This window comes from Sapajus apella, unplaced genomic scaffold (assembly GCF_009761245.1).
Source record: "Sapajus apella isolate SASKATOON/1434 unplaced genomic scaffold, GSC_monkey_1.0 scaffold41, whole genome shotgun sequence".
Lineage (NCBI taxonomy): Eukaryota > Metazoa > Chordata > Mammalia > Primates > Cebidae > Sapajus > Sapajus apella.
The window spans coordinates 2,488,699-2,502,369 of NW_022436981.1; the positions used below are offsets into that span (position 1 = coordinate 2,488,699).

At 36.9% G+C, this 13,671-nt stretch overlaps 1 protein-coding gene across 1 annotated transcript in view; it reads left to right on the top strand.

Annotated features, from left to right (window-relative positions):
- CDC5L (cell division cycle 5 like) overlaps positions 1–13,671 on the top strand; it is a 59,913-nt gene that overhangs the window by 41,893 nt on the left and 4,349 nt on the right. The window lies entirely within an intron of this gene.

Genomic DNA, 13,671 nt, shown 5'->3' on the forward strand with positions numbered 1-13,671 from the left:
TTTTTTTTTTTTTTTTTTTTGAGACGGAGTCTTTGCTCTGTTGCCAGGCTGGAGTGCAGTGGTGTGATCTCGGCTCACTGCAACCTCTGCCTCCCGGGTTCAAGCAATTCTCCTGCCTGCCTCAGCCTCCCAAGTAGCTGGGACTACAAGTGCACACCACCATGTCCAGTTAATTTTTGTATTTTTAGTAGAGACGGGATTTCACCATTTTGGCCAGGATGGCCTCAATCTCTTGACCTTGTGATCCGCCCACCTTGGCCTCCCAAAGTGCTGGGATTATAGGCATGAGCCACCACTTCTGGCCATGCCTTGTGCATTCTTAATGTTAATCCTTAGGGGTGTTTATAAGGCCAAGGTGGGATGGGAGAGAAGGGGCACTTCAGGCAGTCATATGCAGAAGATGGCCTTGGTTTCCTTTTTTATGTCATTATCAGTTTCCTTTTACAAAAAGCACATCTGAAAATATTTTTATTTAGGGTTAAAGCCAGAAATAGTAAAATCACTTGGGGTGGTTGGGGCTGTGTGGGGCTGGGGAAATGAGGCAGGGTGGGAGGGTTGTTCGGGGGAGTGGGGGGGGTGGGGAATGAGCAGGAAAAAGCAGTATCTTTTGATTTGAGTTATTCTGAGTCTTAATTTAACCTTTAAGATCGCAGCTGATGTTTAATCTCTGTGAACCTCTTTTTTCCCCAGTTAGTGAGAAATTACTGGTTCTTGGGTAAAATCTTAGCAGTTCAGTGCTGCCAATTATTTGTATTACCAACTTCCAGCAGGGTGTGCTATTGCTCTGTGTTGTGATTCAGTGTTAAAGCCAGGGAAAATAGAACATCAGTGGTTAAATTGTAAGTTACATTTTTTTATTGTGTAGGCTTCATTTCTTATAAATTGTAGTTAGCAGTGTAATTGTGAACTGAGGTCAGCATCGTCGATTGAAAAGCTGTTTGGAAAGCTTCTTTGTATCATTTATATATAAATACTTAGATTTCTTACTTAGTATGAAAATCTTCTCGTTTGAGGTGGGTAAACTCTTTTTGCCGCAAATGGCAAGAACATTTCGTGCTTTTTAAAATGGTAGAAAATTTTTTTCTCCCTGAATCTCATTTACTTTGTTGAGGCACTGACTTTCGTGACAGCAAATAAATGTGTCACACAGTGAGTGGTGCCGTAAAGTACAGTAATTTTTATTTCTGTGTTGAATTGGTCTTATGAATTTTAAAGGGAAAAACACGGAAAGAACGACTGCTGTTCTTTTGGAGATTTATTTGGGTCGTTTATGAGCAACCATTAAAAACATGTGGTTCTCTTTGTTCAGTTCAGTACCAGGAACTGAAATCTTCCGTTGAACTATTTTTGTTGAAGGATTGGTGATTTTGGAGAATATTCATAAAGCAGTCTGAAGTCATTTTTCTTTTCTTGACTTTTGGATAACTTACTTTATTGTTTACCCAGCTAGTTACCTTTAAAGAATAGTTAATCAAGTCCTTTAATTTAGTAAACTATGCTTACTTCAAATGAAAGTTCATGAAATCTTAAAAAAAAAGAAAAGCAACTTAAACTGCTGAATAAACAAACCCCCCATTTTATTTATGTTCATCCCTAATTCAGAACTAGGTTTCTTTTAGCTTGTTTTAGTTTTTGAAGACACAGTTCTACTGGTTTGAAATACATAAATATTTTATTTCAATTGTGGTAATTCTTTCATTTCAGTTGATTGCTAAAATATAAACATTATTCAAAGTTTGTTGTGGGGAAGGAACTTCAGTTATATTGTATAAACTAAATGCTATACTTAAATTATCCTTTCCACTCTTAGGTTCAGGAGATAAGCCCTTCTCTGCAAGCACTCTATGCCATGGCTGCCAGTGTATTTGATTTTTGCTGCCATGAACTTTGGAATCATGAATCTAAATTATGGCCCTATCACTGCCTATCAAGCAAGATGAAATCCAGCTTTGTCTTGGCTGGTGTCTCCTGAATGGATTTTAAAAAAATGCCCTGGGGTTTATATTGGAGGTAGTCTTTGAGCCATTGCTCATGATTAATATTTGAAACTTAGCACTTAAATGAAAATCCTTAAGATACTCATTTAAAACTAATAGTACCATCTCAAATTTTATGTAGAATGTGGTAGAGGATGTATGTGTGCAAGGAGTTTGTTAAATAAATAGAATTAGAAGGGAGCTACAGGTCAGAAATAAGTGGAAAAGACTTCTGAATGGTAACCAAGTCTGTGTATTTTATTCTGCTTTGGAGGCAGAATTAAGTTTAGAAACTTGCCAGACTTGTGTGTGTAAAATAAGACAGCAAGAGCAAACATAGCAATGACAGTTAATACAAGGAAAGGAAAAGTTTCATGCTGAGGCCATTTTTACATGGTGGCAAAAAGCCCAGTGTATTTTAATAGACTTAAGGGGACTAAGATACATTGTAGGGGAGTAAAGTGATTGCTATTTATAGTGGTGTCCCAAATTAATAAGAAAAGCTTTATTTCTTTTCAAAAAGTGTCATGTTTTTTTAAAAAAGGAGGGATGGCTGTAATTCAGTATAGGAAAAAATTTCATGAATGGTTAAAAATAAAATAGTTTTAGTACTTTTATTTATACATTCAGTAATTATTACAGCCCATCTACCATGTACTGGACACTGTTCTAGGTCCTGGGGGTAACAGCAAGGAACAAGGCAGACAAATTCTCTGTGTTTGTGTGCTTCTGTTACCTGGAAAATGCTTCATGTGGAGAACCTCATTTTCTGATGATGCCAGATAAATGAGTCATTACTGTATTTGGGAAGTGCAAATAGAATTTGAAGTGTTCTAATTTGTTTCTACTTTAAGTGGAAATAGGAAATCATCTGAAGACGTAATTATTTTGAGTGAAGTAATTTCCGTTAGGTGCAAAAGTGAAATGAGAAGTCTGAATTTAGGCCTGCCGTTAAATTTAATAGTATTTGAAATAGTATCTAAACTGCTGGTTGAGGAAGTTTGGCTGAAAAGTAGATTTTGTCATGTTAGTTATAAAAATGGAAAGGCTTTCCTTAGAGATAGAAAGTAGGTCCAGAAGGAATACTACTACTCTCTGTAATTTACTGGCATAGTCAACTGTAAATATTATATAACATTGAATTCTTAGAAGTAAAGTAACTTAAAGAACACAGATAACACACTTAAAATCTTCCTCAGTGTATTTGTATAACTCTTAGGAGGACCCTCTGACTCGTCTGAAGGTTATATTTCTGCAAAATTGGCTGCACAGTAGATCTCATTTTCCCAGTGATTTTCATTATGAAGTCAGATGTTTTTACACAGGAAAAAATGTCCTTAATACTTTAAAGAGGGAAAACTTTGGGCAAGGATTTAGTTAGTGGACAGTTCTGGGTAGAGGGCTATATGTTGTCAGATATCAGCAGGTTTATCCTTATGTTGTCTTTTGTAGGGGTGGGTTAAGTGACTTGTGGTACAGGAGAAGAGTTCATAGTACTCTGGAATACTCTCTTTCCCAAATTCTGTTCTCTGCCATGATCCATACAGGCACTGACAGATTTCGTAGTGGTCTCTGGTGAGAACTCTATGAGCTGGACCAGACATCCTGATATAACCAGGATGCTTCTGTTATGCCTCAACATGAATTAAATGTGTTTTATCCAGTTTACGTGTTTCACTTCCCAGTGTATGCAGATGTAAAGTGTTCTTGCATTGCGTTGTTCGTGTATTACTGTCCTTGGAAAGGTTTTTAGTAAGGTTTTACCTTCCTGGTTAGCATGCTTTTCAGGGATGCAGTCTGATGGTTGCTAACTCATAGCTGCAAACAATAATTACTTTCTTGGACCTGCATCTCATCAGTATAGAGAAGGTTCGCTGATTTAAAAAAAAAAAAAAAAATGCTGGTAAGTGGTATAGAGATTAAAGGAGAATCACTTGTGGACTACTGTTGTTTGCAAACGTTTTGGTGATTGAGCCACATCTTTACTATTGTGGGATCATATTGCTGAATGATGGACTGGGAAGTGGAGCTCCCATTGACTGCATATTTATTTTGGGTATCCTTAAACCTGTTTTTCCACTGGTATAAGGTTATGTTCTGGGCCCCCAAGTAAGAGTTTCAGTGAGGGGTGTTCTTAATGTTTCTGAACCTTACTGTAACAGACTTTAACTTAAGACAGTATTGGAGACCCAAGGATAATGTGTTTATTTTGGAATTACTTAAGCTTAGTAACCTTAACAAACTTAGTGAGCTTGAAAGTAACAATTACACTTTTATAAGTCCCATACAGCTCCCTTTTGTAATGACCCAAGGAAACACTTATGGTTCCACTGATTCATCTCCTGGGGACCATCAGTTTTCCATTGGTTTCTAGCCAGTCTTTTTTAGACAGTTTCTCTTCTATGCATTTAAAAAAATAACATTTCTAGGCGTCTTTCTATAAATAATAGCTGTGCTTTGTAGAAGTTTAAAAAGAAATAGAAAACATGAAGAAAAGGAACCTACTATCCAGACATAATCACCTTAAACATTGTAGTGTATATATGCACAAACACCCCCACATTCTCCCATATATCTTTTTTTTTTTAATGTGTGGATGAAGGTGTTTAAAACTAAATGGGATCATCATATTCTACATTTTTCCTTCAATAGTTGTAAATATGATTAAACACTAGTTATGTTCCACCCTACTTCTAAAAAGGTGGTAAATGGAACCTATTTTTCCTGTAAATTTTTTGAGAGATGTTTATTTTCTTATAGTTTTATAGCTTATTAATAAAAGAATTTAGAATTTTAAAATACAAACTGGGGAAGGTAAAAGCTTTTCTCAGGTGTCAAAATTCTTATATGTGGGTACCTATAGGGTGAAAATCTAAGTCAGGGAAAGAATGATGGGCAGAATCGCTAATTAAGGTCTTATTTCTTGTTTACATGTGTCTAGAATAATTTATTTTTCAGGGAGCTGTCTGGTGACATTTAAGCCATTCAGTTCCACAGCTTAAATTTTTTCAGGCATGTTTGCATTTCAGGCGCTGAGCCAAGGAAGACTTTCAGTTTGCTAGCAGTGGTGTGGCCAGTGTATTGGACTTTCAAGTAGGGCACAACTGCATGGCATCATCCCCTGGTGGCTGTGGCCTAGGGCAAGCCGCAAAGCCACTCAGTGATGACACCAGCAGTTGAGCGCTACTTAACCTCTCTGGGTCTTAAGTTTTCCTATCTGTAAAAATTGGACGAGTAATAGCTTTATTTGTTGGAAGTGTGCATTTGAGGTAATGTAAGATTAAATGAGATACTATGTGATTAGCAGATAGCAGGTTTTAGTAAATGGGAATTCTCCTCCCATGTCTCTTCAGGTCTGTATCACTCTTAGAGTTACCTAAATTGGATTATACTTGGTTCGATACTATGAGGTATTAGGAACTAACCTCACTTTAAACAACAGTAAATTTGTTATATTTTTTATAGTCTAAATTTTGAGGAATGTGTGAAATTTGAGACATGGGCTGATTTTAGGAGAGATTGCTGTACTGAGTGAGGCTTAAAACTCAGATTTTAGTTAGTGTAAATAGATTTTACATAATTGTGGATTTTAATCTCACATTTTATGTGTACATTTTGGTGTGTTGAAATAGTTGACATACTTATAAATTTTAAGGTCTCCATTATATTTCATTACATTAATGTTTCATGGTTTGTGGTGTATGGTCTTGAGAAAGTAGCCTTTAGAGTAGATAGAGTATTCAATTTGACTTAAAAAAATTTTTAATTACAAGAATTTTCAAACATACCCCAAAATATACTGGTGTAATGAATCTTCATGTATTCACATTCAGCTATGACAGCCATCAGTCATAGCCACTCTTGTTTCCCCATCATCCTGCCTTCCTCTACTATTTTGAAGGAAATTTTAGATACCGTATTATGAAATAGAATTACGATGCATGAAATATCTCAGCTTGGTCTTCCTACCCATTTGTATGTGGATATATTCTTGTTAATTTCCTGTTTTGAATTGAAGTTTACCCTTTCATATTTGATCAAGTCAGCTTTAATTGTATCAAGTGTCAGTCTACTTTAAGTTCCTATTAGTGATAGTGAACTTCATTTTATTTAAGAAATTTTGTGCCAGTAAGGTGTCCATCAGGGCAGTTGCTAGTGCTTGTTTTAAAAAATTTAGAAGTGTGAATCTGGTTAAATCTGAGTCTGATTTTCCCTTTTTCTTTGAATTTTAGGATATAAAGTTTTATACTGTCTTGCACTTCAATGTTGTTTCTGTGTGTGTGTGTGGGTGGGTGTTGGGAGGAGCTGGGCTGATTTAAAGTAGTCCTGTCCCTGTATGCAGGTACATTTCATACTTGAGGTTTATTGGCTTGAAAAAGCAGAAACTGTAGGTTAGGATTTTTCCTCTTAAAACATGTTGAGCAGTCATAGGTTGAGCATTTTACAAAGCATGCAGATACCTTCCTTTGTGTTTTAGTACTCAAATGACAGGTGTAAGATAACTGAGCTTAACGTGGATATTAAAAGCTATATTCCATTTCTTCTTTATATGTTTAGTGACTACACAGTTATTTGGCTAAATTAATTTTTTCCTGTGCTTAAGTTAATTTTTGTACAACTTATGTCTATATTTGATTGGAACCTTAACACAGTATTTGAGCCAGAAGACTTATAAAGCTTGAGCTAAATGAAATAAAATTGTTGACATTAAATGAAAGCTAACAACTTTGAAGTTTTAAAATCTGATGGTTTGAGAATAATAACTCCATTGGATGAGGTGAGGTAATTCTAAGATACAGGGTACTGATAATACTAAATGTACCTTGATGACTAATTAAGCAGTTTCTGAGTATAGGTATTATGCCGTTACACCAATTTGGAAATGGACTATCCCTGGAGCACAGTGTATACCTAATTGAGTTATCTTAACCAATGAAAAACTAATATTTAAAAAGCATTGTATGTATTTGACATTGTTTGCTTTTAAGGGTTTTGGAATGTATGTTTGAATCCAGATGTGATTGGAGTAGGTAATATGGGTATTCTTAGAACATGCTGAATTGTTTTTCTTTTTTGGAGACAGGGTCTTGCTCTGTTGACCAGGCTGGAGTGTAGTGGCCCGATCATGGCTCACTGCTGCCTCTAACCTCCCAGGCTTGGGTGATTCCTGCCTCAGCCTTCCAAGTTGCTGGAACCACAAGCATGCACCACTATGTCTGGCTAATTTTAGTATTTTTTGAGAGGTGGTGTTTCACTGTGTTGTCCAGGTTGCTCTCAAACGCTTGGGCTCAAGTGATCCACCTGCCTTGGTCTCCCAGAGTGCAAGAATCACAGGTGTGAGCCACTGTTGCCTGGCTGAACATGCTAAATTATAGAATAAGGAACTTGAATATAATTTGATGGATTTAGTTGTTCATAGCTTATTGGAAATAATGACTTTTTTGGTAGATATAGTTGAGGAAACAACTGATACCTAGCTCTGTAATGACTCTGGCTAAACCAGAGTTTGTCATCCTAATTGCCTGTTAGAATCATATGGGAGCTTTTAAGAACACAAAAATCTGAGTCCATTTAAATCAGAGTCTCTGAGGTTAGGGCACTGGTGCTGGTAGATTTTAAAAACTCCACTGGTAGTTCTGAAGTTGAGTTGTGGTTGAAAACCACTGGCTTAAAAAGACATACTCCAGAAATATTTGAAGTGGAAGTGAGTGTGTACAAATTATTGTTTTCTCTCTGATGGTGTTGTAAAATTTATGTGGTGGAAGTTTTTTCTTTTTTTTTTTTTTTTTTTTTTTTTTTTAATCCCATCCTGCTACCACCTTTCTAGAACTTAGAAGGTACTCTCTTGATTTCTGGGGGAAAATTTTTGCATTTTGTATCCAGAAGAATTGAACATCGAGATATTTTATTTTCTCCTGTGGAGGTAATGTTTCTACTACTAGTCTACATTTTTTTTTTTTTTTTTTTTTTTTGCCAGTCTGGAGTGCAATGGTGCGATCTCAGCTCACTGCAACCTCTGCCTCCTGGGTTCAAGCGATTCTCCTGCCTTAGCCTCCTGAGTAGCTGGGACTACAAGTGCACACCACCATGTCCAGTTAATTTTTGTATTTTTAGTAGAGGCAGGGTTTCACTATTTTGGCCAGGATGGTCTCGATCTCTTGACCTTGTGATCTGCCCGCCTTGGTCTCCCAAAGTGCTGGGATTACAGGTGTGAGTCTCTGTGCCCGGCAGTAGACCTTATTTTTTAATAGCCTTACTGAGATATAAATTACATACCATAAAGTTCAGACCATTTAAAGTGTATGGTTCAGTGGCTTTTAGTAAACTCACATAGTTGTGCAGCCATTATTAGAACACTGATAACCTCGGAAAGAGATTCTGTATCAGCAGTCACTCCCCATTTCCCGCAGCCTGCCTACCCCTAGGCAACAATTAATCTACTTTTTGTATCTATAGATTTGCCTATTTTGGACATTTCACATAAGTGGTATCATATAATATGTTGTCTTTTGTGATGGGCTTCTTTCATTTAACATGTTTTCAGACGTCATCCATGTGGTAGCATATATTAGTATTTCTTTTTATGACTGAGTACTGTTCCATTGTGTGGATAATACCACATTTTGTTTATCCATGTATCAGTTGGTGGATATTTGGGTTGCTTCTACATTTTACCTATTATGAATAATGTTGCTATAAACATTTGTGTACAGGCTTTCATGTGGACATGTTTTCATTTCTCTTGGGAAATACTAGGAGTGGAACTGCTGGATCAAATACTTAGATACTTCCTTCATGTCATTTGAACTTCAGGGCTAGAAAATCTTCCCATAGAGTTGGGAAGCACCACAAGTCCATGTTCTGATACTATTTTTACACTATAGGACAGAGGTCCAGTGTGTGTTATTTGGTCTCATGGCCCACCAGGGGTGAACTCCTCACTTAAAAAAGGACCAGCTGGTTTTCCTTGTTGTATTTCCAGAAAAGGGTCCACCTAGACTTTTATTGAAGATGGAATTTTAACGAAACTTTTAAAGCCTCATTCTTTTACTCCCTTAGTTATTAGGGAAAAGAGCAAAATGTTTGAACTCTTAATATCTGGAAAATAATAGTAATCAGACCTGACATTTGTTGTCTGCTTATTCTGTGCCAGGCGCTGGGCAGCTGAGGCTTTTTGCATCTGTCACCTTATTTAAGCTTCATAACAACTTGTAGCAGTGACTGCCATTTTACTGATAAAGAAATGGAGACACACAGGTTAAATAACTTTCATCAGGTCAAAACAGCGGGGCAGCAGTGCTGGGTTGTAAGAGTGACTCACTCTTACCCACCATACTGTGCTGCCTGCCCTTAACCAGTATATCCTGACTCTTTTAGGAGACATATAATCATTGCCATGGAACTTGGTTTATCAGAGGTTCATTTATAAAGGACATCAACAGTTTTCATGAATTTATTCAAGTAAATTGCAAAGGAATAAAAACTTTTATAAAAATCTGAAGAAATGCATGGTTTTAAAGGAGCTTCATTTAAATTAATTTTAGATCTATCTCATGTTTGTAAGGCACATGCATGCAGTGTTACTCCCCTGCCTCCACCTTCCGTGGGCTTATCTGACTCTGACTTGTAATAAACTGAGCTGGAGATGGATAGATATGAACTAGTACTACTATCTTAGAAAGAAGTATTTACATAGTGCGCTCTCTCTCTCTCTCTCTCTCTCTCTCTCTCTCTCTCTGTCTGTGTGTCTCCCTGTCTCTCTCTCTCTCTTTACAGGTTGTTCTTAGTTACATTATTTTGAATTATAGAGTATCATTTGGGTACACATTATTCTGAAACTACCTACTTTTAGCTACTTATGGAATCACTTGATGGAATTAGTTTGAGAGAGAAGAATGGAGAGAGAGACAGGAAAAGGTGTGGGGGAGAAGGGAGGAAGCAGGGAATAGACAGACATAAAGAAAATTAATACAGATTTACTAATTATTCCTAAGGCTTTGACCTCACAAGTGTAAGTGTTGTTATGTTGCACAAGCATTTGCAGATCACTTTAAAATGTGAAGTGATTATATCATGGGGATGTAGGACAGGATCCCCAATCCCCAGCCGTGGACAGGTACCAGTCTGTGACCTGTTAGGAATCAGGCTGCACAGGAGGAAGTGAGGCACAGGCAGGCCAGTGAAGCTTCGTCTGTATTTGCAGTACTCCCCATCACTTGTACTGCTGCCTGAGCTCCACCTCCTGTCAGATTAGCAGTGGCATTAGATTCTCATAGGAGCATGAACCCTGTTGCAAACTGCATAGGTGAGGGATCTAGGTTGCATGCCCCTTATGAGAATCTAATGCCTGATGATCTGTCACTGTCTCGCTTCACCCCCAGATGGGACTGTCTAGTTGCAGGAAAAAAAGCTCAGGGTTCCCACTGATTCTGCATTATGGCAGGCTATATAATTATTATGTATTACATTGTAATAATAGTAGAAATAAGGTGCACAATAAATGTAATGCACTTGAATCATCTGAAAACCACCCCTACTCCCCACCCTGGTCCTTGGAAAAATGGTCTTCCATGAAACCAGTCTGTGGTGCCAAAAAGGTTGGGAACCACTGGTGTTAGAATATATACATAAATACAATATGATGCCAATGGAATTCTGCATTTCATATCTGCTCTGCCTCTTGTTTGACTCTCTAAGCTCAGACTTTGTCTGCCCTACTGTATCAGTTTATTGCCCCTGCTGTATCCAGAGTTTTGTTTAAATCTTCTGTTAATTGTCCCTCTCCTGTTTTTGAGTTTATACATTTTAAAATTATTTTCCTATAATTTTAGAATAATCAGAGAAGGCAGCCTGCCTATACTCAGCATACATATTCAATAGGGAAATTGTCTTGACTTTATAGTATGTTTTAAGTCTTCAAAATTTAAAAAATATTTTGTTGCTTTATGTAATGTTTATATTTGTGCTCTCTGAGTTTTATGCCAAATTTAGGATTATAACATTGTAAAAATATACTCATTTTGTAGTTTCAGGGAGTTATGTTTTGATTATAACTATGGTATATTCTAGCTATTAAAAGTGTATCATATGTATAATACAGAAGATGTATAATACTTTTTTTTTGGAAACTGAGTCTTGCTCTTTTGCTCAGGCTGGAGTGCAGTGGTCTGATCTTGGCTCACTACAACCTCTGCCTCCTGGGTTTAAGTGACTCTCCTGTCTCAGCCTCCCGAGTAGCTGGGACTACAGGTGTGCACCACTATACCTGGCTAAATTTTGTATTTTTAGTAGAGATGGGGTTTTGCCATGTTAGCCAGGCTGGTCTTGAACTCCTGACCTCAGGTTATCCACCTGCCTTGGCCTCCCAAAGTGCTGGGATTACAGGCGTGATCCACTGCACCTGGCCATATTTTTTTTAAAGTTCTATTTTAATTGACAAATAATAATTGGATATATTTATGGAGTAAAATGTGATTTTTTTTCATACACAGATGTGAAATAATTAAATCAGCTAATTAACATAATTAACGTAACATAACATCACCTCAAATACGTACCATTTCTTTGTGGAGAGAGCATTTAAAATCCATTTTTTTTTTCCCCTTGTGACAGAGGCTTGCTCCGTTTCCCAGGCTGGAGTGCAGTTGTGTGATCTAGGTTCACTAGAACCTCTGCCTTCTGGGTTCAAGCGATTCTGCCACCTCAGCCTCCAGAGTAGATGGGACTACAGGCACATGCCACCTTGCCTGGCTAATTTTTATATTTTTAGTAGAGATGGAGTTTCACCATTTGGCAAGGCTGGTTGTGAATTCCTAATTTCAAGTGATCCACCCATCTCAGCCTCCCAAAGTGTTGGGATTACATGTGTGAGTCACCATGCCTGGCCTAAAATTCCTTCTTCTGGCTGTTTTGAAATAAACGTTATTCTGTGATTACCATGCTGTGTAATAGACCACCAGAACCTCTTTTTTTTCTGTCTAACAGAAACTTTATACCTTTCACCAACATCTCCCCTTTCCCTGTCTACCACTTACCCCACTATCCTCTGGTAGCCACCATTGTACTGCCTACTTCTATGAGATTAACATTCTTAGATTCCACATACAAGCTACATCATATAGTATTTGGCTTTCTGTGCCTGGCTCATTGTAGTTAGCAGAATGTCCTCTATGTCCATCTGTTGTTGCAAATGACAGGATTTCCTGTTTTTAAAGACTGAATAGTATTCCATTGTATGTGTATACCATATTTTAAAAATCCCTATCTTGGCTGTTGTGGATAATGGTGTAATGAACATGAAAGTGTGGACATCACTTTGACATACTGATTTCAATTCCTTTGAATAGGTATACCCAGAAGTGGAATGGCCGGATTGAATGATAATTCTGTTTTTAGTTTTTTGAGGAACCTCCATACTGTTTTCCAAAATGGCTGTTCTAACTTACAGTACCACCAACAGTGAACAGGGGTTCCTTTTTCTCCACATCCCTTGCCAACACATACTATTTTTCATTTTTAAAAATAATAACCAGTCTAACAGGTGTGAGGTAATACCTCTTTGTGGTTTTGATTTGCGTTTCTGTGATAAGAGGTGTTAAGCATTTTTTTCATGTATCTGTTGACCACTTGTATGTCTTCTTTTGAGAAATGTCTATTCAGGTCTTTGCCCATTTTAAAAATAGGGTTTTTTTGTTTTTTTTTGAGCAGTTTGAGGTTTTTTTTTTTTTTTTGGTGTATTTTGGGTATTGGCCCCTTATCCAGGCTAGGGCATGGTGGCTCACACCTGTAATCTCAGCACTTTGGCAGGTCTTGTTCTTTTTATTGATTAAAAAGGTCTTGTTCTTTTTATTAATAGTCACTCTATGCCTTTTGATTGGGGATGTAATCCATTTACAGAGTAATTATTGATAGGTGAGGACTTAACTAGTGTAAATTGTTTTCTGTTTATAGATTTTTTTTCTATTCTTCTTCTCTTGCTTGTACTTTGTGTGTGTGGGGGGGGTTGAGGTGGCGCTTAATGGCTTTCTGTAGTGGTATGCTTTGGATTTTATCTTCTTATCTCTTGTGTGTCTATTATAGACTTTTGCTTTGTGGTTAGCTTGAGGCTTACATAAAACAGTTTATATAACAGGGTATTTTAAGTTGATAACTTAATTTTGATTGCATACACAAACTATACACTTTACACCCCTTTCTCCCATATGTTTCTGATGTTATACTTAAAATTTTTATGTAATTTTTATTCCCTTAACAAATTGTTGTACTTTACTTGTTAATAGTTTTGCCTTCTAACCTTTACATTAGAGATATAATTGATTTACTCACTTCCATTAGAGTATTAGAATGTTTTGGATATGACAATGTATATAGCTTTACCAGTGAGTTTTATACTTTAATATATTTTCATTTACTAATTAGTATTGTCTTCCTTCAGCTTAAGAACTCCTTTTAGCATTTCCTATGAGGCAGGTTTAGTGGTAATAAAGTCAGCTTCTGATTGCCTGAGAAAGTCCTTATCATCCATTGGTTTTGAAATATGGGATTGCTGGATATAGTATTTTTGGTTGGCAGTTTCTCTTCCTTTTTTTTTCTTTTGTTCTTTTGCTTCTCTCTTCTCTTCTCTTCTCTTCTCTTCTCTTCTCTTCTCTTCTCTTCTCTCTTCTCTCTTCTCTCTTCTCTCTTCTCTCTTCTCTCT